General features: G+C 53.9%; 1 protein-coding gene and 1 long non-coding RNA gene across 3 annotated transcripts in view; one reads left to right on the plus strand and one right to left on the minus strand.

Annotated features, from left to right (window-relative positions):
• Positions 1 to 27,546, plus strand: part of CDH4 (cadherin 4) — a 504,369-nt gene that overhangs the window by 128,100 nt on the left and 348,723 nt on the right. The window lies entirely within an intron of this gene.
• Positions 122 to 10,172, minus strand: LOC112674218 (uncharacterized). The gene is made up of 4 exons (XR_003145333.3): positions 10,032 to 10,172; positions 2,871 to 2,952; positions 2,392 to 2,492; positions 122 to 1,531 (listed from the first exon to the last, which is right to left on the minus strand). It is a non-coding gene; the product is annotated as an uncharacterized LOC112674218 (long non-coding RNA).

Genomic DNA, 27,546 nt, shown 5'->3' on the forward strand with positions numbered 1-27,546 from the left:
CCCACGGATAATTAGCCGCGGGTCCCTCTGGAGAGAGAGCGCAGGGGGATTTCACTCTGCTGTTAAACAGGTGATGAAGAGGTATTCATTTTATGGGGGAAAAGCAATAAAATAAATAGGACAGAGGAATGCATAATATATTTAGTGGAGGTGGCTCACGTTGGGTCTTTTTTAATCTGACATTTGAAGCAATGATCCCATTTTTTTGACAGAGCAGGGTGTTGTAATCAAGCTGTGATCATGGTTTTGCTCAGAAAATACTCCAGCTCCAGGTACGAAGATGAGAAAGACAGGAAAACTATCACAAGCCGTGTCCTGTGACGTGTTATCTGTGACTCACGCGCACTGTCATCATGTGACCGAAGCTCGGTGTGTGTACATTTGCACGGCGCTGGCGGGATCGTGGGCGGCGTGGAATCTGCTGTTCTATGCAGAGGCCGGCGGACCCGGTGTCGTCCTCAGTTCTGGGCGCCGGAGGCTGCAGGGCGTGTTTGCCTGTTGGCCAGCCCTGTCCCTGTCCCTGTCCCTGTCCCCTGCGTCTGTGGTCTGTGTGTGAGGGACCGTAGCCCCCGCAGTGATTGCCGTGGCGTGTGGGGCAGGTGGAGCCTCCCACGGCATCCGAGGCCACGCGGTGCCTCACTGTCCGGGTGACCTGGGTCTTTGGCCCCAGTGCACGTGATGGAGGGCGATTCCCCAGGAGGACTGAGGCCGGAGCCTGCCTCCCTCCGCGTTATCTTTCCGGATGGTCTCAGGGTACAGGATGTGTGTGCAGGGCTCTGTTTTGGGCGGTCAGGATTTCAAAATAAAGATTCTTCTGAACAAAGACCTTGCTTGTGACCTTTTATGTGAAGCCAGCACAGAGTCCGGGCTAATTGTTAGTAATTTTTCTCGGATCCGTTACTGTGTTCCTGACGGATGGTGTTTTCTTTCACAATGTTTGTGTCACTCACTTATAACTAAAGTGAGCAGCGTATGTACCACGGCAGCTCCCGGTCTAATTAGGGAGGAGAAAAGTCAGAAAGTGATTCACGGGCTGGCGTCTTTGGAACAAGCAATTAAAAGCCACCTCGAAGCCTAGTGCGTGGCTTCCCGCTGCATGTTTCATACTGAGGCTGCAACACACGTGTTTGCTGAGCTCTTCTTCATGGCTCTGTGTCCCCAGTGCCAAGCGTGTAAGGGGCGCTGGTTGTGCACGGTGGCGGCCGACCGTGCTCCGTGGGGCTCTGTCTGTCGCAGGCTGATGGGGCCTGGCAGCCACTTTCTCAGCAGGCCAGGATGGAGGATGGGTTTTCTTCCAGTACAAACAGATCCAAGGCCAAAGGCATGAACAGTTTTCCTGCGGGGATTTTAAGGTCTGTTGCATGGAACTGGAAGGCTGTCTTCTCTGATCCCGATTTCCGGGCCCTGGGTTCGTGAGAGTGGTCCCTCTCCACCACAACGGAGCAGCTCCTTCTGCTTTCCCAAGCAGGGTCCCGTATGTGGAGCCTCTGGGGTGTGCAGCCTGTGCTCTGCCTTCTGCCTGGAATGCCACCTGCAGATGCCAAATTTTCACGAGAGTCATTGTTCAGGTCTCTGCTAGCAGCTCTCCCCACCCACCCCCACGCCAGGCTGTCATTCCACACACTCGGACCGGGACTCTGGTTCCCTTAAAGCAAATGGCTGGGATCAGACCAACTCTGGAATGGAAGCTGCCTTAGGTCGGAAGCAGGGAGGGAGGAGGGACAGGAAAAAACAGAGAAGGAAGGAAGGAAGGAAGGAAGGAAGGAAGGAAGGAAGGAAGGAAGGTAGGTTAGTCTTGAAACATCAGGAAACAACCAAAGCAGCTAGGCCTTGAGGGCCAAACCTCAGAGAAAAGAGACCTGCTGACAACGGAGGCCAGTGTCCCCTGCGGTGGGGTCGCTGGAGTGGGTGCTGACCTCTGGGCTGCAGGTTCTCAGGCAGGACAAGACAAGAGTCTGCTCAGGGGCTGAGAAGTGGGGCAGAGCGGGGATTCTCACCACTGGGGACTCTGGCTATTTAAGGCTTGTCTGAAGGGGAACCTCTGATGCTGCCCCATTGGCAGAGATGAGCAGCCCCTGGGACCCTGACTCGCTGCTGGTGGGGATGTAAACTGGCCTGGACGTTAGGAAAACTGTGAGCAGCTGCTGCCAAAGCTGAATGTGTGCACGTCCAAGTCCCAGGAATTCCGCCCTGAGATGGATCCCCGACGGAGACACAGACAGGTGGGCACCAGGAGACAACATCGCTGGTCACATACCCCGAACTAGAAGCCATCCAAATACCCAGCGATAGTAGCACGGACAAGTAAATCATGGGCTACCCATAAAGAACGCGCTGCTACCTTCACAACAAGCATGACCGCCATAGATAGGATGTCAGAAGATGGAGTACCTTTGGGGGTGGGCCCTGGGTTGGCGCATGAGGGAAGCTTCTCTGGTCCTGGTGATGGTCTCATCCCAGTCTGGATACTGGTCACGCGGTGGGGATGTTCACTGGAAATCCATCAAGCTGTACACTTAGGATTTGTACATTTTGTCATAGGTATACTTTGTTTTTAAAGATTTATTTATTTGAGAGAGAGTGTGTGCATGTGCATGAGCAGAGGCAGGGTCGGAGGGAAAGGGAGAGAGAGAATCTCAAGGAGACTCCCCACTGAGCGCAGAGCACAAAGCGGGGCTCAATCTCATGGAATCCAAGATCATAACCTAAGCTGAAACCAGGAGTCAGATGCTCAGCTAACTGAGCCACCGAGGCGCCTCGACCGTATGCATATTTTAACATAAATCTTAGCTAAGTAGATGGAGGATGGACGGGCAGGTAGGTAGGTGGGGACAGAGAGAGAATATGAATGAATAAAAATGGTGACTTACGATGTGTGTGTTCTGGGGACAGTCTTCACACACAGATCCGTTTCTCCCATGTTCTCAGCCTGTTTATATTCTTCTGTCCCTTCTAAAAAATTATTTTATATTGTACTTGTTTGCATTTTCCAGACTGTGGGTTTCTTGTTCTCAGGGGTGACAATAAAATGATGATAATGATGGCCGCTTATATTTGACTGCTCACTGTTTTCAGATACTGGTCTCCATTTATTAACTCATTTAATCTTTACAAACAACCCTCGAGGTAGAGACCATTACTATCGCTGTCTCACAGATCCAACAAAATTGAGCCTCAGAGAGCCGATTCAGCTTCCCACAGTCGCATAGCTAGTCAGTGGCAGGAGCGGCATTCCCAGCCTCCAGCACCCACGCGTGCTCCAGCTGTCAGGCTCTCTTGCCTCTCCTAGTGATGAAGGTGTCCGTTTGTGTAACATGACTATGCGCTAGAGACATACGGAGCTCAGCACCCAGTACAGCCTCTCATCTTTGTGTGTCCAATATGAGGCAGTGTCTAGTATTTGTCTGTTGGGTGGATGGACGGATGGATGGATGGATGGATGGATGGATGAATGGATGGGTGGACAGATGGATAGATGAATGGACAGATGGATGGACAAATGGATGGATGGATGGATGGATGGATGGATGAATGGATGGGTGGACAGATGGATAGATGAATGGACAGATGGATGGACAAATGGATGGATGGATGGATAGATGGTTGGGTGGATGGGTGGACAGATGGATGGATGGGATAAATGGATATGTGGATGAATGGATGGATGGATGGATGGATGGATGGATGGATGGATGGATGAGTGGTTGGATGGATGAGTGGATAGATGGATGTAACAGATGTGTAGATGGATGGGTGATTAGATGAATGGACAGATGTGTCGATGGATGGGGTAGATGGATGAATGACAGATGTGTGGGTAGATGGGTGGGTGAGTGGGTGGATGGATGGGTGGGTAGATGAATGGGATTTTCAAAAAGTATGCCCTCAGAAAATTCCCTCTGAGTCTTTGTGGTGTCTGGTCTGTAGGTAAGCGATTCCCAAGATAAGCACGAGAGGCACAAGCAAGCTTGGAACTAGGCTTCTACCTGGAGGTGCCCCATTAATACAGATTCCTGGCCCCACCCGCATAGATTATGAGTCAGTAGGTCCCCAGTCGGTCTCGGGACCCTGAATTTCCAGCAGACTCCCAGGACGTGCTGCTCTGCTGGGCTGCGGGCCCCACAGGCGAGGCCGGGCTGTGAAGTGTCTCCGGTGGCCTGGTGCCGTGTTTCTTGCAATGACGCTGAAGACTATTTCCCTAAGCCCTCTGTTAATTGGACTAAGCAGAGATAACGAGAGAATGATTTCTAGGGCATGTCTTCAGGGCTCTGCAGACTGGGTGTGTGCATGCAGGGAAGGGGGCAATAGGGTTTTCCGCAGCTTCCCCCGAACGTGAGTCTGCACTCAGCTTTGAAGCCCGCTCATCAGTGTGCCAGGCGGCCTTCTGCCTCGAGGCCATTTATAGTGCCGAAGCTTGTGAAGCTAAAACAGTTTGATGTGTAATTGCAGGAGGAAATGGGAAACCTGCTGAGCATGGCAGGATATAGTGCCTTATCACCCTTTATGTGCAGCGGCTGCTTGCCGGAATTGCCAGCAGATCCGCACCATCGACAGAACGGTGACATTTTTCATGGGCCGCCGTGTTCTGAATCAACACTGCAATGGTGTGATTAGAGCAGGACGGGAAGGGAACAATCGCCGTGGCCCTGGTGACAGATCAGTCGCAAGCCCTGCCTCCTCCTTATTACCTGCTGTCTGGTGTGATATGCAAAGCAGCTTCTCCAGACGCATTACACCTTCACATTACCTGAAAATTGAATTTTATTTGGTGGCCTGCATATAATTTATAGCACTCCTGCAATACACTTCAGTTCTCATTTAGCTGAAAGTGTATTCTTTATTTCCTACTGGCCGAGAGACCGAGAAAGGAGCCTGGGTGCCCGGGTGCCCGGGTACCTACAGCCCCCCGGCCGCCCGCGGAACGGGGGTTTCAAGCTGCGTTGGCAGCTCATGGACGAGGGTTGCCCACGCTCCGCGGTGCCTGAGACACCCTCCTCCTGAAGACGTGCTGCTGTCAGCGTGGCTCGAGGGGTGCTCTGCAGCCGTGGGTCCCTGCCTGGCCGAAGGCCGCCCCCGTGTCCTGAGGCCGTGCCGGACACGCGCCGGGAACCCCCGTGCCAGAGGAAGCGTGTCAGTAACGGATGGACTGGATTTTAGCTCCGAGGGGTCGCCGGAACTCCCCTTACCCCCCATTTCAAGTCATAAACATTCTGTGGGGAAGATCTATGTGACAAACCTTGGCTTCTGGGGTTCCATGCAGGACAACATCTCACATGGTCACAATTGCTTTTTTTTTTTTTTTTTGATTGAGTTTATCAGGGCTCAGATTTACATACAGTAAAGCGTACCCCCTTTAACGTGTACATTCCCATGAGTTTTTTTTTTAATTTTTTTTTAATTTTTATTTATTTATGATAGTCACAGAGAGAGAAAGAGAGAGAGGCAGAGACATAGGCAGAGGGAGAAGCAGGCTCCATGCACCAGGAGCCTGACGTGGGATTCGATCCCGGGTCTCCAGGATCGCGCCCTGGGCCAAAGGCAGGCGCCAAACCACTGCGCCACCCAGGGATCCCCATTCCCATGAGTTTTGACAGATAACTACACTCACGAGACCACCATCATCGCAAGATTCAGAGCGTCTGCCTCCCCTAAAAAGCGTTCTCTGCCTCTGTGCAGTCAACCCTTGTCACCCCAACCTCTGGCAGTGGTCCCTGCATGTCAGCGTCCCATCCCTGGGGGCGACGTGGCATTCTCCACAGCTCTCCAGAAATGGGATCATGGGCCACATGGTCTCCTGGCTTCTTTGCCCACGTTACCGTGCACACGTGTGGCACCTTGCTCTTGCTCTGTAGCATTCCACTGAACGGGACACACGTTTTGCATATCATTCACCTGTTGATGGGCATTTCGGATCATTTCTAGGTTGCTGGGACAAAGCTGCCATAACCACTTGTGCCTACGTCCTTGCACGTCTCACCTGCCCGGGGTGAGCGCCTAGGAGAGGAATGGCAGTGTGCGAGGCAGCTGTTGAACGTGCTAAGACATTGCCTGGTGGTTTTCCAAACCAGCCGCATGAGCATTCCACCCCGGCCCACAGGCGGGGTGTCCAGCCCTTGGGGTCGTGGCCACCGGGGTGAGTGCGCAGCGGGGCCTCGCTGTGGCTTACTCCCCCTTTCCCTACAGACCGATGGCGTTGGGCGGCTTTACACATTCTCATTGCTTGTTCACGTGTCTTCTGTGAAGTGTCTGTTGAAATCCTTTATCTGTTCTTAGATGGTATTGTTTATCCCATTACTGCATCTTCATATACCCTGCACGTAGGGTACCCTACACGTAGGTGACCTTCATATACCCTCCACGTAAGGCTTCCCCAGACAGATAGATTGAAAATCTCCTCTGCCAGCCAGTGACCTGCTGCTTTGCTTGGGTCTTTCAAAGAGCAAAAGTTGTAATTGTGATAGAATCCAGTTTGCCAACGTTTCCCCTTACGGGCCACACCTTCTATTTCTATCTAAGACCATCTTTCCTCATCCAGAGTCTCGGCCGTGTTTCCCCTGTGTCTTTGGCACGTTGTAGAGCTTTCGCCCCCGCGTTCAGATCTGGGATCTGTTCTGAGTTAACCTCTGTGAACGGAGCGAGTTAAGGGTCAGGGTCTGTTGGCCACGCGGATGCCCAGTTACGCCAGCACCACTTGTTGGAGAGACTTTTCTTTTCCTGTTAAATTATCCTGGCAGTTTTGTCAGATTCCAGTTGACCCTCTCTCTGTGTGTGGTTCTCGGTTTTCCATTCCGTGCGTGGCTCTGGATGCTATTCGTCTACCAGCGGCAGCAATTCCTGTCCCTTGATAGTAAATCTTGAAATCCAGTCGCTACGTCACTGACTTACTCCTTTCAGAATTACGTCGCCTCTTCAGAGATGTTGCATTTTCATGTACGTTTTTTAAAAACCCTGCTGGATTTTTTTTTAAAGATGTTATTTGTTTATTCATGAGAGACACAGAGACATAGGCAGAGGGAGAGGGAGAAGCAGGGTCCATGCAGGGAGCCCGATGTGGGACTCGATCCCGGGACCCCAGGATCACGCCCTGGGCTGAAGGCAGATGCTCAACCGCTGAGCCACCTGGGCGTTCCCCAATCCTGCTGGAATTTTGATTGGGATTGCCAAAATCCCTCTGGAAGATCACTTAAATGGGCTCTCAAATGCAAGAGTTTGGGTGCGTGGCCCTGGGCATGTGTGGTTCTCATGCCTATAGAAGCACTTGGGCCGGGGAGGTGGGAAGGAGAAGGCTGTGGTGCCCTCGTGCAAACCCCTGTGCACCCCGAGGAGTGAGCAGCAGAGGGAGTGGGCTCTGGGACGTCCTGCGGGGCACGCAGCACCACCTCCCTGGTGATCCTCGTCAACTTTGATATGTGCAGAAAGAGCTGTTTGCTGTTGAGAGGATTGAATGAAACCTGGCGGCTCGTGCATGAGCTGCGCGTGTGTGGACTTCAGTCTCCACCCAGCTCTGTCCACCCAGCCACCTGTCCCAGTTGGTATTTCCAGCAGCGGCTTTCTTGTGTCCTGGCCGTCACTGCCGTGACCCGCGGGGCGGGGGTGGTTGTACCCTGTGCAACATGCCGCTCCGGCGACTTCCATGTAGAGGCCAACGCTACAGAGCTACTCTTTGGAGACTTCTGCCTCCAAAGATCAGGGGGCAGGGCAGCCAGGAGCTCACGGGACTGACACGCCAGTGACATTTGATCCCTGGGTAACTGCCCAATTAAGAGTTGGCTGGCGGTTCGTAGCTGCCCTGGTTCCATCGTTTTTGTGAATGATCCTCGTTAGGCTTTGCATGATCTGATTTAGCCCGGCTCTGTGAAAGCGCCGTGCAAGCCCAGCCCCTCTCTCTCCCTCTCTGCTATTTGAGAGAATAATAGATCCATAGGAGAATTCATTTGTAACTCTAAGCCCCCAGTTAAAGACGTCTCGGGGGATAAACGTGGGTGATTTGTAGAACATTGCGATGCATTTATGAGATAGATTGCACGTTCGCTGCACACAGCGGGGCCAGATGCATGGGAGGCGTCAGGCTCTTCCCTACCTCATGTGGCTCTCCTTTGGGGAGAGAACGCAAGCTTTACTGAGTGCTAAGTGTGAAAAGCCGCCGTGGAAGTGGCTTCTGTGGCAGTGGTCCTGGGAGCAAGTACCTGCTTGCTGCTCTTCCAAGCACATCGGGGAACCCTGAGGAGTGAAGTGCTTCCCGCTGAGCTGAGTTCCGGGCCCTGCCCCACCGCCTCCGCTGTCACGGGGAGGTGGTGAGTGTGACACGGGCGGGAGGGCGGTGCTGCACCGAGGCAGCGTGTCGACAGCCCGTGCCCTGGGTGCTGGTGCCCCCCACCCTGCTGCCCATCGCCCATCACACCCCGGGGTCCTGTTTTCCGCTCCTCCCACCCCTCTCTCCCTAACGCTTGATCCTTAGGGACTCTGCTACTTTATCCCCGCCGCCGCCGCCGCCGTGGCAGAAAGTAGACGACAGCCCTAGCTCTCTCTTCTCTTCTCTTGTTCTCTGTGCTCGCATCTCGGGCAGCCTCACCCCCGCGTACAAAACCCAATTAACTGGCTCTCTGCTCAAGCCAGGCTGTGTAGACAAACTTGGTTTTCCTTCTAAGACTGTAAGCCACGGGACTCATGTCGATCGGCTTTGCGGTTACTGGGACCTACTGTGTCTGCAGGAATCTGTGACTCTGCAGCACACCCAGGGGCTTGGATTCTATCTTGTGCCATTTACCGGGGGCAGAGGCCCTAAGGGGCAGTGTGACCTGCCCTCATGACAGGTGTCAGACGGGGAGGAGGGAGGAGAGCTATCTCCTGCCCGAGCTGTTGCAGGGAATTCATTTGCGAGGCTGCTGCAGGGTGGAGATGGCCAGTAGGCTGCGCTGGGCCCCCTGGCTCTCCCAGGATGGGCAGCCTCTTGGGTAGCCCTGCCCGCGGGCAGAGGGGTGCAGAGGTGCAGGCCAGAAAGTGGGTTTTCAAGCCAGAGTGGAGGGGACGTGAGAACAAGGAGCCCGGGAGGGAGCCGGTGCCGGGAGTTGCCTGCAGCTGACCGTGCGCCAAGTCCTCACCACACGTGCCCGCAGAGCCCTGCCACCTGGGCTGCCCTTCCCTCCGGTGGTCAGGTGTGAGGCCTGCTCCTTCACCCCCAGTCTCACCACAGGACCTTTGCACGAGCTGTTCCTTGGCCTCTTTAGCCTTGAGACCTGGAGGAAGCCACCCCCAGCCTCCTTGGCCACATCAGGCCCTCCGAGCCTCAGCTCTGTCCCACCCGTTCCTGTCTTAGAGTCACTCTGAGATTCACACAGGTCCGTGTGGATTCCACTTCAACTCAGCCCCGTCCCACGCCCGCCAGGGCTTCTGTAATTCAACCCTGACATTGGCTACACGGTGCAAGCTCAGACCTCACGGGCTAACGGCACATTCCTCACAACACTGCCCCCACTTCAGACCCCAGCCACAGGTCTCGGGGTCCCCAGACCCCCGTGCTTCTGACCAATAGGTTACAGATTCCAGGTTTCCTGTGATGCTCCTGCCCCTCCCCTTCCCATCCCCAATTCGGTATTTTGGGAGAAAGGCCACACTTGTGATTATAGTGTTACTATAGGCGTCAGGGCCCCGGGGTGGGACGCTCCGGGCACACCCGTGTGTCACCAACCAGGAAGCTCTGATATCTTTCTGCGTGCAGAGCTCTTCCTGGGGGTTGGTCACGAGGCACGGTGGGTTACGGCTTGGCTGTGTGACGGCCCTCCTGTCCCTGTCCCCGGCGGAGCAGGCTGGCTCGCTCCCCGCCGGCGTCTGCACCCGCTGCATCTTCACGCCCGGCACCCAGCCTAGGACACGGGGTAGGGGCTCCCCAAAGAGCAGAGATTGAGGGAGGGGTCGGCCTGATGCGGGTGTGCTTGGGAGGAGGCTGGAGCAGCCCACCGCAGCCTCACCGGGCGCGAGGACAGAGCACAGGCCCGTGCCCCCGCGCCTTCCCCGCCTCCAGCTCCGCGTACCTGGTCCTGCAGGAGCCGCGGCTCTCGTGGCACATCCCAGACTCACGGGAGGACGCTGTTTATTGACCTTGGGTCCTCTCGGCTCTCGCAGGGTGGTGCGCGACACCAGGCGCTCAGCTGCTGCAGGGCAGCTTGCTTCGGGCTGGGAGAGCCAAGACCCTGCTCGCTGGCCGCACACGGGGACCGGGGGTGCTGACTCGGCCTGCAGAGCCGCTGGCATCAGAGCTTCCGCTGCGGGGACCACGCCAGGTCGTCCATGCGCTCGGGGAACAGGGAAGCGAGGGCTTTCCTTTTGCTCCCAGCGTCACTGCCTGGGGGCTTCCGCCCTGCAACAGAAGACTAATTAAGTGACCAGGATCCCCGATGGCTGCTGTCCTATCACAGGTCATGGTGCTGACACCCCCCCACCAAGACTGGCAGGAGAGCCCACCAGGCCCACACTCGTCCCCCCAGACAGCGGACGCCATCGGCGAGCAAGGCTCCGGGTCCTGCAAGGGTCCTGCTACCTGGACTGAGAATGGAATTGACAGGAGCAGAGAAACAGCAGAGAAGCAAACTTAATTTCCTACAGAGGGGAATCCACACAGACAGAAATTTCCAAGACGGTCGGTGAAAATGAGGCGACTGGGACATCCCGAACGACGGGGACGGCGTTGGGGACGAGGTCTGGGCCCAAGAGCAGAGGAACGCAGTTCACAGGGCGCCACGGAGAGCGGGGCTCCGTAACTAGACGTCTGTCCCCCACGGAGGGGCCGCTCGGATCAAGTCTGTCTCTGCGAGTAACCCCCGTCCTGGGAAAGGCTCCCAGTTTAGGTGCTTGTGTGGAGGTGCGGGAGGGGCCGGAGTTTCTCTGGAGCCTGCAGCTCCGAGTCACCTTCATGCCAAGTGGCCATCTCGGGGTGACCTGCCCTCGGCCCCTACGGAGCCACACAGACAATCCCAAAGGGACCGGCCATGGTCAGCCACTCGGATGTTACGTGTGTTGTCGAGGGCCAGGCACGGAGGGTCCTCGGCGTGGTGCTCCGCCCTTCACGGAACCCACTCCGCTCTGCCCTCAGAGCAGGAAAGCCTCCACGATGAGCGGTCTGGACCCCAGCAGCATTTCCTCTTCCCAGACAGGAGGGCCCCCCCTGGCCTGGGGCCGTAGGGCACCACCACCCAAGCCCAGCCAGACAGGATGTACCCCACATCTCTCTAATCGATGGATCAAATGTGACCAATTATGCCTCGAACGAACGAAAGGTCCAGCATGCGAGGAGTTTTACTGTTTTTAAACATTTATGTTATCTTAAAAATAACATACCCATCAGTAGGAAATGCAGCTTCCATGAAGAATTTACATTAGGAAATATGAAAATCCATACCCCGTACCATTTGAGTGTTTTTTTTTTTTTTTTTAGAGAAACCAAGGAACCTTTCTGACTTCAGTTTTGTAGTGTGTGTTTTGTTCTCCTTGAGAGGACCTCATAAATCAATTGGACACATTTTGCTCTAAAAGAAATATTTTATGTGTGAAGTACTTTCTTCAAGATTTTCTCTTTTATCAGGGGTTTGTAAAAGTGCAAAATGACACGTGGGTATAATTGGTTGGCCGTAGTCCTTAACTGTGGGCATCGTATATCTCTGCTTATGCAAAATTTATTTGAGTGTCAGAACTTTATTTAAGTGTATAAAGTGGGGAAACGCTTCCCTGAAGACATTGCATATGAAAAAGAAGATTCCGTGCTTCAAAAAACTTCTGGCAAAACTCCGCAACCCCGTACTGATAGGACTCTACCCACAGCGTCCTAAAGCGTGTCCTTGGCAGAAACCAAATCTTGAACATTTTATTTAATCAGTACTATTCCCCAGGAATCCTTGGGAAGAAGCCCAGTTCATTTTCAGTGTCCTACACAGTAAAAATTAGTACAAAGATTTAACTCACTTTGAAAACATCCAAAAAACCTCCCAAAATTTCCATTGTTATGTTTGCCGTGAAAACACTGGGCGCCTTGTGTCAACGCTTCTTTTATTTTTCCTCTCAGTGACGCACATGTCTTCTGTGTTGACTGCTCTGACTGAATATATTTTTAACTTTTAAAAGACTTGTCTCTTCCCTGAAAAATAGTTTGACTTTTTGTCAAAATGGTCAAAACAATCTGGGTGTTTGAAGTCGTGTTATTTGAAGACGCGGGCCTGTCTTTGAGAAGCCAGCCCCCGAGGAGAGTGTTGACATGCATGCTTCAGTTGTCTGTCACTGCGTGACCACCCCCCACACTCAGAGGTGGAGGACACCAGTGCATTAGCATCTCCTCGGTTCTGCAGACATGTGGATGGGCTCAGCTGGGCGGTTCATTCAGGGGTCTCCCATGCACCTGTGCTCAGGTGGTAGTTGGGGTTGGAGTCATCCCAGGCCACGAGTCGCCTGGATATCCAAGATGGCGCACTCATGTGGCTGGCAGTGGATGCTGGCCATCAGCTGGGAGGTTGGCATGGATGGCAGGTAGGACATGATTCAGGCTTGTCATAGGTTCTGAGGTTCACTAGGTTCACTAGGTTCTGAGGCCTATGTCCCAAAAGAGAGCATTCTCAGGACCCACGTGAAAGCCAGAGGGTTGGTGACCCACCAGTGGACGTCCCAGAATGTCTGTCCCGCTGCGATCTGTTAGTCAGTATGGTCAGTAGCTGGTCCACATTCGAGGAGAGGGGATTGGCATCTCCTGTAGTGGGAAGCAGAGCCTCTAAGGAATATTCCTCAGCCATTAGAAACGACAAATACCCACATTTGCTTCGACGTGGATGGAACTGGAGGGTGTTATGCTGAGTGAAATGAGTCAATTGGAGAAGGACAAACATTATATGGTCTCATTCACTTGGGGAATATAAATAATAGTGAAAGGGAATAGAAGGGAAGGGAGAAGAAATGTGTGGGGAAATATCAGAAAGGGAGACAGAACATGAAAGACTCCTAATTCTGGGAAACGAACTAGGGGTGGTGGAAAGGGAGGTGGGTGGGGGGTGGAGGTGACTGGGTGATGGGCACTGGGTGTTATTCTATATGTTGGCAAATTGAACACCAATAAAAAATAAATTTATAAAAAAAATAAGTACAGAGAAAGAAGGAATCAATGAGACCATCGTTGGAGACCACCCAGTGCAGCCGTCCTGCTGTAGCTCTCTGAGTCACCCCTACTGTGCGCCTGTGCACAGACCATGCATGCGGTGAGTTTCCAGTAAAACCTGCCTCTCTGCTCATCGCTCATCGCTCAGCCCTCTCATCTCTGCTGGACACACCACGGCTTTTTAGATCGCTCTTCGCTGATCGTCCAGTGTTGCAAATGGCCCATAGTAAACCCCAAATGCGGTGTAAAATGATCGCCGAGTGGGAGTGCAGATAATGCAAAAATACAGCATTTCATGAAGATGATGAGCATCTTTCTGGAAAACCGCAGAAGTTGCACTCACGGTTGTTGACGAGTGAGGAGGTGGCGCTCCTGCAGGTAACCATCAAAGAGGCAAAACTCAGCTTTTCGCCAGTGATAATATATGTTCACCTAAGAGAGTTATTAAAACATTAAGTAATTAAGAGAGCATCTCCTGGGAATTCATGGAACCCTAGACTTTTTTTTTTTTTTTTTTTATAAAAATCACTCTCTGCGAAAGGGGCTCTGAAAGTGTGAGCTGCCACGGATTTTGTTAGCGAGCAAGCGCTGCAGGTGCCAATTTCCGACATCAGTCTTCCACTGAAAAGCCAGGCGTATAGTTGCAATTAGAACTGATATTTTATTCAGTGTTAGATAAAATAGATGTATTTTCAATTGGTTTTAGTTTTGTTCTTCTATATAAAGTGTTAATCAAATAATTTGATGTGCGTTGTTCACTGTAAAATGTTGACCTCGGTGTTCAGTGGATTTACTTTGTCTCTTGGAGAGTTTGGACTGCCTGGTGTGACAGAGGTCTCCTGGGGTTTGGATCCAGGTGATCAGGGCTGGGATTCCAGGTTTCCGCTCACCAGTGTCGGCACCCTCCGACAGGTGTCCTAGTGTCCCCGTGGCCATGGTGCGTTGCTGACATGGGGTGAAGAGCGGAGAGGTCTGGTGTCCGTGTGGGGAGGCTAAGCACCGCTCTTAACAAGGGTGGAGTGACCAGGAAGGGCCTAGGTGCTCAGACCTGCTGGCAGGTCGTCCGCGTGCTGGCGTTGGAGCCATCCGCACCGAGACCTGGCTCTGAGACAGAAGTTTCCATTGAGTTCAAATAGAACTTCAAAGACATCTCATTTCTCTAGCTTCATTCTTAGGGCGACAGAGATACAGTTCTTCTTCCCACGTTTCTGAATCAGGAGCGACTTCTTTGAGCCTGCGAGCCTGTGCTCTGCGCGACTCAGACTTGCAATGCCGCATCAAAGCTGCCGCCCGCGGTGGTCCTGCCCGCCGCAGGGGCCATTCTCTGGGCAGAGTCAAAAGAGATAGGACTAAGTTTTAGAAAGGGGAGTTTTAGAAGGAAAGGAGGACCAAGGGCCCCCCCCCACCCCCCGCCATGCACACACCTGCCGCACCAGCCTCCTACTCTAGGGTGGGCGTGGTGACCCAGTGGGCCGGGCCACACCGCCAGCCAGGCCGAAAGCGGTGAGGCCCTGGGCCCGTGACCGCAGCCCCTGGCACCAGCCGTGCCCACTGGAGCTGTTTGCCCCCATTTGGTCCACGAGAAAGAAGAGTCATGCAGAACCATTCACTTTGCAAGGTGTAGTCACTCAAACCTGGCGTCCTTCTTAACAAAGCTCAAGCTCCATGCGGTAGAAATTCCTGCAAGAATTTTCAAAACCCACGTTTGTGAATCTGCGCATCCTCCTGGATGACGCAGCGAGCGTGAATGTGACATGAAGACCGCCGAGACGCAAGGGCAGCAGCCCGGGCTTCCAGGACCAGTTACTCTCGCCTTCACTGCTGACGGCTAGCAGGAGGGGGGCCATCGGGCTCGCCAGACGCAGCAAGTACTCGAGGTTGCTCCCAGCTGTAACCTGTAGTTTCGCAGGAAAAGCCCGCGTGCGGGCCGCCAAAGCTCCGTCACTGCGAGCGAGCTGGGGCCAGGCCTCCCCGATGCAGAGACCCTCAGACATGCCATGTTTAGAGCATATTTTTAAACAAACATCATCATTGTCAGGTCGATGAAACAGCTCTGTCCTTTATGCTTATCACCCTGCTGTGAAAATGTTTATGGCAAAAAAAATAATAATAACAGATTTTGAGGGACGCCTGGGTGGCTCAGCAGTTGAGCATCTGCCTTCGGCTCAGGTGGTGATCCTGGAGACCCGGGATCGAGTCCCGCATCAGGCTCCCTGCCTGGAGCCTGCTTCTCCCTCTGCCTGTGTCTCTGCCTCTCTCTCGGTGTGTGTCTCTCATGAATAAATAAATAAATCTTTAAAAAAAATTTAAAAAAAATAACAGATTTTGAGAACTCCGATAAAATTACTGCCTAACTAGACACCATTTTAAGTAAAAGTGGTATTTCTAACCGGCCCACTGGGGTGTGTCAGGGCTTCATGTGGGAGCTAAACTCCACTCCAGGTACCCACAGCCTGCGGTCGAGAGCAGGTGTTTGCTTTCTGGGGAATGAGATATAAAATGTTAGACACTGACCCGCGTCCACAGGAGCCCCAGCGACCGTGGTGACTTCCAGACCGAAGTCAGGGTGTCCAGAGGCTCCAAGAATCTGCAGATGGAGCTGCTTTGATTAAATAAGTAACAAAGATGATTTTTAACCCTCTTTTTGCTGACTGGGGAAAAAAATGTACATTCGTAAGTATACATTTCTTTGGCTTGAGCCCTGGTCCCCAGAAACAGTGCAGTTTCTAAACGTTGGCGCCGCTGACATCGGAGCCAGATGGTCTTCTGTGGTGAGGACATCCTGGGCACGAGGATGTCTGGCAGCAGCCCTGACCACACCCACGGGCACCCTCCTTCCCCCACCTGTCCAGTTAGCACAATCAAAAGTGTCTCCAGACTTTGCCAACTGTCTCCTGAAGACCCAACGGCCCCTGAGTAGGAACCACTGCCTTAGTAATACGCTTTAAAAAAAAAAAAAAGTGCTAGATGCCGTGAGCCATGTCCAAAGCACCTGTGTGCAGAGCCTCACGGTTTGCCTGGAAAGCTCTTTGCATTTAAACATCGGTGCCCGGGACTCTTGCTTGCCCCAGGAGCTGTTAATGCTGCTTAATTGGTGCAGTAAATATTCCAGAGTCTTCCTTATTCCGCCAGAGTCATTTGGAAACCGGCTTTGGAACGCGGCTGCTATTTTAGGGATCGTCACACATCATCTGCTGTTTGGTGTCAAACCCGGAGTCGCTGTTATTTAACACTGATTAATAAATGGCAGGTTGTCAGTACCGGATGTGAAGAGACTTCAAGGCGCCATTGTTCTTTTAAATTAAAACATTTAAACATTTAAATCCAGGGCTGGTTCTGGTGGCTCATTTTAATTATTCCTTTTGTCTTAGCATACCTTTCTTCTGATCACGCAGCTGTCACGCCAGCAGTACCTGGCGTCGGAGCACATGACACCCTCTCCCTATTAACTGCCATTATTTTTATAAGGAAAGCTGGAAGCCACTGGAGCAGATATTAATTTCGAGAGAAGACCGCTGGCTAAGTTATTAAAATGGATGTATCTGAAAGCTACAACTCATTTCATTTATATCATGGGCGGGCGGCAGGGCTGGGCCGTGCGTGCACGTGTGTGGCGGGGGGGGGGGGCATTTGGCACCGGGAGTGCTCCCCCCGCTGTGGTCCTGCCGTCCCTTCTCTGCTCCCGACTGCAACAATCACAGCCCAGCTCCGCCCATCCCTAGCAAGCAGGAGTGTGCGCAAAGACCGTCGATCCCCGCATTGACGGGCAGTCGGACAATCAGGTGGGGAGCAAGGGGGGGCCCTGTCTGGAGCCTTACGTTGTGCCCCCAACCCTCCCACACAGGCACCAGCATCCGTGGGCAAGACTCCGTCTCTGGAGGAAGGGTCCGGTTGGCCGACCCCAAGTTGAGCCCTGCCTTCCCAAGTCAGCGGGCTCAGGGACCATGGCGATGGTGCTCTTCACTCTATAGAGATGCGGTTTTCTCACCAACTTTCAATCCACCTGGTTGGTGTTATATTTAGCTGTAAAGGGTGGGGAGCCATTGCAGAAATCAAACTCCTGCAAAACACAGGACAGTTTCCCTCCCTCGCAGGATGGATATTCCCCGGGTCCTGGGTTAAAGCCACAGGTTCTCAATTTGGCGTGCGGGTGGGATGCCTGGCCCTGCCCCTCATCCCCCGCGGAGGGCATCTGGGCAAATGCGGGCGTCTTTCTCCTCCAGAACCCTGACCCCACACATATGGTTCCCTCTGGTTCCCACTGGCTCCGGTGACTGTTCATGGTACCACGGACGGGCGGGCAGTAAAAACCCAGAGGGAACCTCTGGCAGCTCATTTAGACGTGCTGGGTCCTGCCTCGGGGTCGACTCCCCGACAGACCGTTAACTCTTTACATATCTGCAAGTATATGTGTCAGTTATTCCCAGTTGCTTCTCAGATCTTTTTCTTTTTTTTTTAATTTTTTAAATTTATTTATGATAGTCACAAAGAGAGAGAGAGAGAGAGAGAGGCAGAGACACAGGCAGAGGGAGAAGCAGGCTCCATGCACCGGGAGCCCGACGTGGGATTCGATCCCGGGTCTCCAGGATCGCGCCCTGGGCCAAAGGCAGGTGCCAAACCGCTGTGCCACCCAGGGATCCCCTCAGATCTTTTTCAATAAAAGGTAACAAATACTAAAACCAGTAAAACCCACGTGTCTAAATAAAATATATTTAAAAAAGACAGTGGGACAGATACAGATACTGCAGTTCTCTGGGTTGCATTCTGGGTCCTAAGGAGGAAAGACCAGGAGCGAAATGAAAGCTGACAAACTCTCAGACTTTTTTAACGATGCAGTCCATCTTCCCCACGTAAAGATGATCACCGTGTAAAGTCTTTTTAGATCGGGAAAGTAATTTTCATAGGCAAAGCAATTAATCAGACGCTGACGTTCAGGACACACACGCTTTCCATAGTAAGTACACCCAAAAAGACCAGAAGGAGTGGGTGATCCTTGTGAAGGACGAGTTTTTACTGAGATTATCTTTTTTTTAAAAAAAAAAGAGATTTATTTATTCATAAGAGATGCAGAGAGAGAGAGGGCGGGGCAGAGACATAGGCAGAGGGAGAAGCAGGCTCCTCGCAGGGAGCCTGATGCGGGACTTGATCCCGGATCCCGGGGTCACGCCCTGAGCCGAAGGCAGGCGCCCAACCCTGAGCCACCCGGGCGGCCCTACAGAGAGCATCTTGAAGCCCAGACTCCTACAACCTGGTGGGAAGGAGAAGAGGGGTTGCCCCATGCCAGGCACCAGCGGCCAAAGATGGTCATTTAAAATCCACTTTCCAGACTGCAAGTGTTCTACAAACCTTGTTTCCATGAATCTACCCTGGAGTCAACTCCATGCTTGGAAGGAAGTAGGAGCCCAAACCTTAACGCTACGCAAGTGAACGTTTGATTAATTGTTCTGCCTCTGAAAGTTCCCTTCCAGTACAAAACGACGCCTCAGCTGTAGCCCTACCTGCAGGGACAACAGTTATGCACCGAATCGGCGGTCACGCTTCTAAGCACTTCCACGCCGCTCGCCTCACGCACACGCCTCCCCGCCGCCAGGCGTTCGTGGCTACGGAAATATCCATCGTTGGGATGATTATTGTTCAACCAGGACGCCTCATGTGGACACGTGCGCTCGATTGCCTTTTTCTCGTTCCCGACAGTGGCACGGACAGGGGCACCCGAGCGCGTGTGTCCCTCCTGCGCTTCTGATCATCACCTTCGGGGTGAGTCAGAATTAAAGATTTAGAACATTCTGGAAAAGGCTTTTGGACACACTGCTAAGGTGCCCTAGGAAGCTCCCCGCCCCCCCGCTGCCCCACATGCCGCGTTGCACATTCCATCGTAGCAGGAATCCACAGGCGAGGCGGCCGCCCCGTAGGCCAGCACCAGGTGAGGGCGGGCGGGTGGACGTTGACACGTGTGCACTGGCAGGTGTCATTTATTGAGCATTTGCTTTTCCTTTGTAAGTCCATTATCTGTGGGGGGTTACTTGCTGGTTTGCTTACTTTTATCCACCGAAATGCTTGCCTTTTCCTGTTTGCTGCGTAAGAAGGCCTCGCGTGCGTGGGGACCTCTGTGCTGCCACACTCTCTGCAGACACGTTCCCCCCGCCCCGTCTGTCTTTTGCCTTCGGCCTTATCCGTGGTGTTTCCCGACTTGAGGATTCGCGCTCAGTGTTGTGACAACGTCTGTCTCGCCCCCAGCGTGCATGTTTTCCCCTCGCGATCTGCTGCCTTCCTCTCTGACCCACTCACCTCACTTCCTCCCGCGTGTTTCCCCTATTAGGCCTCTTCCTTCCTGCGTCTTCCTCCCTCGTCATGGTGACACGGGCACGGTGAACTCACAGATGTCCCCAGCTGCCTGCGCGTCCGTGGCCCGCACTCCCCTCCCGCCTGGGACCCCCAGTCCCCTCCCGGAGCAGTTTAGGGACAGACATGAGGATCTAACGTGGGCTGGTGGCGGGGTGAGCTGGCTGGGCCTCCAGGAGCCGCCACCCCGGGAAGCTGGCGACCGATGCCTCTGTGTCCCCGGTGCCGTGGGTGCCCAGCGACTCGTCTTACCTTCTGCTGACTATAAAAAAGATGCTTTTATAGTTTCCATTAGAGATTTTTTTATTAAGCAAACTTGCACCCTGCCAGACCGGAAAGGTATTATGTGAACGTTTTATGAGCAGAATGTAGAAATTAATGGAGAAAAAAATATTAGAAATTGGGATTGTTTAGCGTTGCTTGCTGCCCGCACCTGATGGAATATGGTTAATCGTACATCACATTGCAGGTTCCTCTAATCTCCTCCGTAATGTGTTTTTTATTTCCATTTGTGTTGGGGGTTTTTGTAAAATAAACACATATTGTGTTCTCTGGAGAGATAATGGACGCCTTTAAACGGACAAAGACGGGCCCGATTCCGTGGGCTCTGAGCTGTGCGAGGCGGGGAGGGGGGCTTCGTGTCCTGTCTTATCACACTCTGCCGTAGGAAACGGCTTACACGGACCCGGCCTCGGAAGCTGCAATTGTGTCGAAAGGCGTTGCGGTGAACCTCGTGCGTGGACGCGCGGTTCCATATAATGAATCTACAAATAGGCACCCCCGCGCATCCGAGGGTTTCTTTCTGATACTCTGAAAAAGCTATTCTTTTTTTTTTTTTTTTTTTTAGGCCAATCTTCGAGTTCAGTGATGGAGAAATAGCAGTAATAACAGCACACACACAAAAACAAAATCAAAATGCCCTGAAAATATTTAAATTTGCATCAGGAGACAGCACGGTGATGTGATTCTATGCAGCAGGTCGTCGGGTGAAGGGGCCACTCGGTGGTCACTGTGCCGTGGTTTTCTCTGCCATCTTTAAAACCTGGATTCTCGTTAATGCTGTCACATCATGCACAGTCCCTGGGACATGCTTGGGGATGGGGATGGGGATTGGGGTGCAGCTGCCTCCTGTGGGCTGCGTGGTGGGGGGTGGCCAGGGGACCCCAGCTGTCCTGGGAGGCCCGCAGCATGGTGCCCGCATCTCCTCGGCAGCAGGGGTCAGTGTAGACGACTGGGCAGGGGGACATTCAAGCCAGTCTTCCCATATCTCCCAGTTTTCTCACCTGCTCTGCGCAGGACTGGTCCTCACTCTCTGTCATGAGATTGGGGACATCATTTCATTGACCCTATAGCCCATCTTGCTGAAACGATCCTTTTGCACAGCCCCCCGATAGGGGCAAAGGAAAGGATTTCAACAAGTTTTACTGCTTTCTAAAATGTATTTTAAGTGTTTGTTGATGGCGGAAGATTTTCATGGGAATGGGTAAAAATTAACATAAAATTACCCCTGTTACTATTTTGATCTATAAATATCCCTTCTAGTCTTTTTTTTTATTATTATTAAGCCTGCAAAAGTGAAATTATGCCGAATAATTTTGGTTTGCCCTCAACTTCCCCATCTCCGGTGGCTACTTCCCGTGTTCCGCGTGGCTTCCTGTACCGTTCCCAGAGTTGTGCTGGTTCTGTGGTGCTCCGGAGTAGTTCGCACAGCTTTTTCACAGGCAGTTCCGAGTGTGCTTGGTCTCCATTTTCCTGTCACTTAAGGGAAAGCAGTTCCAGCAGGAGATGCTTACGTTCTATTTGCGGGGACGGGCTGGTCTCTGCCCCCGTGACTGACCCCAACTCTGACCCAGAAGGGGAAATGAGTGTGTGTTAGTTTCTACAGTGTTGACAGTGATCGCGGGATGGTCAGAGCTGTCTTGGGGGATTCCTGGATGATCCTCCGAGTGCCCGGTTAGTGGACGTTAAACCCCATCTGTGGCTCAGGGCTGCGTCTGGATGAGCCCCTTCACAGGGACATCTTCTTCTAGGACGGGCCTGGGTGGGACCCTGAGCTGCAGGCTTCGGGACCAGCTGGGGACAGGGAATGATGCCTCCCAGGGGGCTGATGACCCGGAGGCAGGAGGCTCACACACGTGCAGTACCCATGGAACCTAGACACCCCGGGCGGAGGACCGAGGGCTGGGTCTTCTCCCAAACTGCCCTCGAAGCTCTTTCACAGCGGTCTCCCCTGCACCGAGGGCAGGATGCCACGTGGGTTACATGGGCTTCTGACCTCTGGAAGCTCGATTTGTGTCAGCCAAGCCAGCCAGCTTCCAATCAGGAAGCTGATTCTTCACTTGGCAGAGGATGGGCCGGGAGGGCTTCAGACACACAGTCTGCTTTTATACCAAAATATGGTTTCAAATGTGAAAGTGTGTCTAGGAGCCCGAACACGTCCATTACTGTTAACACCTCAGCACCTTCACTCTTGTCCCACACTGCCGTGGTGTCTCAGGCACCTGGCTGGAAGCACCCAGGCCCCGCTGTCCAGAGCAGCGGCCCTTGGCTACACCAACAACCCCCTCCATCTGAAGGACTGCGGGCATGCATGGCTCCTCCCCTAGACCCGGAGTGGGCGCCCTGCAGTGGGGTCCTCCCCGCATTGCCCCGGTGTCTTCACTGCCACCCAGCCCTGGGAAGGAATCGTGGCTCTGTGAGCCCAGCCCCCAAGGGGTGCTGGACAGCCCTGCACCTGTATTAAATCCCACATGGCCAACTCAGGAGAGATTCTACGTGTTAGGGCCACAAGCTCCCGTAGAGAGGGGACTACAGTGGTCAGGAGAGACTTGGCATGTCCTCGGCGGTGCTTCCCTCCCTCCTCCCCTCACCCCACCCTGCTTGTCTTTTGCTGTGTCCTTGCCCACTCCACGTGGAGGGAGCGTGTGCTCCGTGCTAGGTGGGTATCACACATGATCCTGCCTTTGAAGGCTGCAGATTCAGGACGACAGCCGTAGAGAGGGTGCCTCTGAGCCACATCAGAGCATCTCAACTGTCTGTGCCCCAGGACATGACTAAGATCCCAATATGACCACTTAGCTGAGGCCAAGCCACACAATCCTTACCAAGCCCTGGTTTTCTGATCTGCACAAAAGGTGTAATAACAGTTCCTGGGATGCAGGGGAGCTAACAGGTGCAGTGAGCACACGCACCTGCAGTCCAGCCTGAAGCCACGGCGCTTCTCTCGCCCATCTTCCCTGGTTTGTGGGGAGGGAGAAGCCAGGGCCCCGTGGCCCCAGCTGGATGTGGAGGCAGGAGGGTCACCCTGAGCATTGAGAGGCTGAGAGGACTTCTTCGAGGAAGGATCTGGAAGGTGGGAGGGGCAGGGCAAAGGGAGAAGAGGGCCCTGGGAGGTGGTGTCTGGGCAGAAAGGCCTGCCTGAGCCTGAGCCTGGCTCCTGAAGCTTGATGGGATGCCATGCTGAGACCATGTCACCCGGAGGACAGCTAGGTGGGGACAGGGCCCGGGCAGACGCGTCAGCCGGCTCCTGGCCACAAGATTGTTGTCATCGCTGCTCTCTGTTGTTGGACGTAAACCAGCACCAGAACAGTGTTGCTTCCCCAGCAGACAGAGTCACAGAGTTCACTCAGGTCCCGTACCCGTGAGGTGTGAGGCCGGGATTGGCCCCTGACCCCGTCCCCATGCAAGGGGCCGTGGAAGGAGTCTCCTGAGGTTGGTCAGGGCCTGGACGTCTGTGGACATGGAGACAGATGGCCTGGACCTGGGGGACGGTTATACATTGTAGACCTGGACCCATCTACCTGGACAGGGAGGTGACAAGTATAGGTAGGCGAGGAACCCAGAGCTTCCATCAGGTTTGTTTTGTGTGGTTCCTGCAGCATCTGTAGAGACAAAGTGACTGCCCACCTTCAACCATCATGAGACTTCACGTCAAAATCGAGGTATTCCCCACTGTCCAGAAGTCAGGGGGGTCTGGGCTCTGGCATAGCAGAGAAGTGAGTCCACCCCTTGGAGGGAGGACAGCAGCCCGATGCCCGCCAACCTGAGGCCCAGCGTCCCGGCCATCTGTCCCGCCTGCAGCCCTGGGGTTCTGAGATGTGCACCCTCGTAGCTCCTCACCCTTCCCTCTGTCCCCTGCCAGGCTCCTGCTCCAGGCCTAGGGTGCAGAGGCCTGTGGGAGGTGGGCAGGGGGTCAGGACAGAATGACCCAGAGGGCATGCAGGGAGAAGGCAGGCTCCTGCAGGAGGGAAGGCCCCTCGGCCCCCGGGCCTACCTGAGGTGAGGCCTCCACACGAGGTTGCTCTGGTCCATCAATAAAACTAGCAAGGGCCCGGAATGAGTGTTTTCCATGTAAACACCACCCCTGTGTGGGCCTTGGAGGCGGTGGTGTTCCCACCTGCCATTTGCAGGCTGATAATGAGAGGGTCACAGAGACGGACGGGACCCTTGCCCAAGACCTCACAGCAAGGCTAGGACCCTCCACAAGCCAGATCTGGCCTGGGCCCACCCTTCCCCTCGAGAGCACGTTCTCCCCATCGGCACTCAGCTGTGACATGAGTGTCCCCCACCCAGGCCCATCCGCCCTGAGCCACCTGCGCTCGTCTGCCCAAACAGAAGGCAGTTCACGCGTTGGCGTGAGCAGGGTTTCTCGGCCACGTGCGTCTGCGGATGGGGCTCACCCGTAGTAAATGATCACACGCTACGGTGTGTTTCCGGACCAGCTCAGCCCAGATTCACAGGGAGGTCAGACTTCTCCCCCAGCTTCTCCCTCATTTGTGGGCATTTAGATGATTTAGGCAGAAACCATTTGAAAATTAACTATCCAGATAATTGCCAGCCACTTAGGTTCACTTTAGAAAATGCCAGCCTGACGGTAAGTCAGCCCCACTCATCTCGTGTCCTCCGTCGGGGACGCGGCTCTGGTCCTGGCCTCGGACCCGGGCGCTCCGGCCTCTCCTGCGGTCGGTTTGTGGATCGCGAGCTCTGTGGCTTCACGTGTCGTGCGGCTGCCATCAAATCCAGGTTGGGCCCTGCAGAAACAGGTGGCAGGTTTACAGGTGGAGCTCCAGGCCACTTCAGAGTTACTCTTAGGTGTCAAAACATTATTTGAGACGATGCCCGTCTCCACTGGCCCGTAATGGATCTTAGTCCTTCACTTAAAGATTTCCCTGCCCCGCCTGGTGGGGAAGAAAAGCCCACGTGAAGTAGCTCTATACACGTCGCTTGATTTCTGAAAAGATTGCTAATCCCGGTGGGAATTTATGTAAAAGCATTCAGACCCCGCAGAACAGCCAAGGCTTCCATATTTATCAAGCTTCGCTCTTCTCGTGTGAATAATGCATCCTGGGCCAGGCGCAGCCAATTGCCTTCGTTAATGAATTTCAAAGGTAGAGACGGTTGTTGAAGCGTCTTATCTGGTGGGCTTGCTGGTGGAGTTTTGCGATTTATTCAGTTTTTAAATTTCCGTTGATTGTTGAAGAGTTTTCCAACATTTTGTAAGAAGGAAGACAGGGAAAGCAAGAGATATGTTATTTGATTTTTTTTTTTTTTTCAGTTAATCCTCTGGATGCATTCGCTGGTACAAGCCAAGGCCTCATCATGCACAAGTCCTGGTGGGGGAGGGGGACACGGAAAGAGAAGACCCATGACAGTTACCCTGTTCCTCACCTTTCTTCCCCCCCCCCACCTGACCACCCCCCGGCCCCGGGTCCACCTGGCACACCTGCTGAGACGACACCCTTTGGGCAGCGTAGCTGGCATTTCGTTTAGCCTTACAGTTTCTTCCACGGCAGACTCATGGCGGGTCTCCTCCCAAGCTCACCGCGTAGTAAAAGGTTTTCATAAGAAGCAGATGAGGAGATGAAAATCAAACATCCAGGAACTAATTACACTAGTTTAGGATAAAGCCAGAAGAACTCTGAAAGGAAGGGGGAGAAAGCCAGTGAGGGCGCATATGGAGGGTATTAAATTGATTTTAATGTCGTCGTTTGATATCTGGGAACACGAACAATTTATGGTTCTCAGAGCTGTCAAATGGAAGCATTTGTCTTCCCGTGGTGGGGCGGCGGTGCTCATGAGGATCAGGACCCAGTGCCCCAAGAAAGAGCTCGAATTTCATTCTGGAAATGCAGGTGCCCGAGGTGTCCGGGCTCGCATGTCCCCTCCTGGCTCTCCGCAAGGCCCTAGGCACACGGCTGGTCCTCTGCAGGTGGGTCCGCGTGCTGTCCCCGCTCACAGGAGCATGCGAGCAGCACTGACTCCCGGCTCGTCGGGCACGTGTGGAGTGTGCTCCGTGCACGTGGGCCAGATCTCGCGAGGTGCTCAGCAGCATGGAGAAAAGGAGGTGTGGGCGGCAGATTTGTTTGTTTTTGTTTAAAACCCAAACCTTTTGCGTGTCTTCCTTAATGGGATTACAGTACAGGTCTGGAACGCCTAGCGAGCCTCAATGCCGCACATGCGGTCCCATGACCTTCATGAAGACCCCTTGAGGTAGAGCAGGGCCTGTGGGGCCTCAGGTCTACCACGTGGGGCCCTTGAAGCCAAGGGCCTGCTTCCCTGCCCCACACAGGCCAGTGGCCTTTGCAGAAACACACTCGTCTTCAGGACCCCACATCCCCTTGGTTGGCCTGGCCCGGGGCGACCGTGCGCTCAAAGCCTCAGCTCCCCGGGGACCCCCATCCCCCTGGGGGTCAGGCACCCGTTCAGGATCTCCACCAAATGTGAATCAGCAGCCACCTCCTCCCAGCGACGCTGGGATTTTATCCAGACTTTGGGCTTCACCAGCACGTGAGCACACATGTGCTGTCCCGGAGCCGGGGCCACAGCGTCACCATGGTCCACAAATGGTCCTCAGGTGAGAGGGCGTGTCTGCTGTGGGGCCACCCGGCCGTGACACCCAGGCGGGGAGGGGGAGCAGAAGGTGGAGGGCACCTCGGAGGCCCGTGTTCAGCCCTGGAGGCAGCTGCTCTCTCAAGCCTGGTCATACTTAGAGACGTGTCTTTTCTGTAACTGGAGGTGGCAGATGTGCTCAATATGCATTGCAGGCCTTCCCGTCACTCCCCCAAGGAAACTCTGTGTCCAGCAGGGAGGCCTCTTCTAGGGAGCGGCGGCCTGCGTGCAGCCCCTGACCCTGCCCAGGCAGCCCACACCTCACTGCCTGCCAGGCCCTCTCCCGAGCTGGGCGCCTGCCTGATGGTCTTCCTTGCCCTCTTTGTCTGCAGATGTCATGTTGTCAGGCCCCGGGGTCGCAGGCCTTCTCTAAGCTTCGGTAACGCGTTGCCTGTGGCCATGGAGAGCGCTCATCCCTCCTTCAGATGTTTGCAAAAGAGCATCCACTGGCGGAAAACGTGGTGCCGGCTGCTTGGGAGGCGGAGGAGGCAGCGGCCTGTTCGCCCGGAGCTCACGGTCTTGGGGGGTAGTGTTCCCTTCTAGCGTGATGAGTGCTCGAAGGAACCAAGTGGGGTGGGGGGCTGCAGGGCAGAGGAGGGTGCCCGCCGCTCCCTCTGGGGGGATGGGCGCTCTGTTCTGGATGGCACCCCTCACTCTGCACAATCACAGTTATCACATCCCTTATCCTGTGTGATGCTTTGTACACGTCTAGACAGCGAGCACCATGCAGGCCGGGGCACACCCGTGGGACATCCTCACAAGGCTTTTGTCAAATGCAGAGAGAATGAGAGAAGCGGCTCACTGTGATCTGTTTTCTGCCCCGCACGGCACCTCTGACATGGTTTGGACTGGTGGGGGTGAGAGCCGACGGCCAAGGAAGAAATCTTGGGCTGTTTTTTGGTGCAATAAAGGTGTTTTTATTAAAGCATGCAGACAGGACCCTGGGCAGAAAGAGCTGCTCTGGGGTTGTGAGGAGCAAATGATGAGACACTTTGGTGTCAGGGAGTGAAAGACAAAGGGAAGTTTCCAAAAAGGACTTTCAGATTCTAAAGGAGGCTCACAGGATCCTGGAGGCCTGGCTCTTGTCAAGCTAAGGCTGTTTTCCCCTCTAGCAAAGCATTAACACAAAGACAGTTGGGAGTTTCTGGAGGAATGTCAAACTCTGCCTATCTCAAGTATTTGCC

The sequence above is a fragment of the Canis lupus genome, chromosome 24 (genome assembly GCF_003254725.2).
Source record: "Canis lupus dingo isolate Sandy chromosome 24, ASM325472v2, whole genome shotgun sequence".
Lineage (NCBI taxonomy): Eukaryota > Metazoa > Chordata > Mammalia > Carnivora > Canidae > Canis > Canis lupus.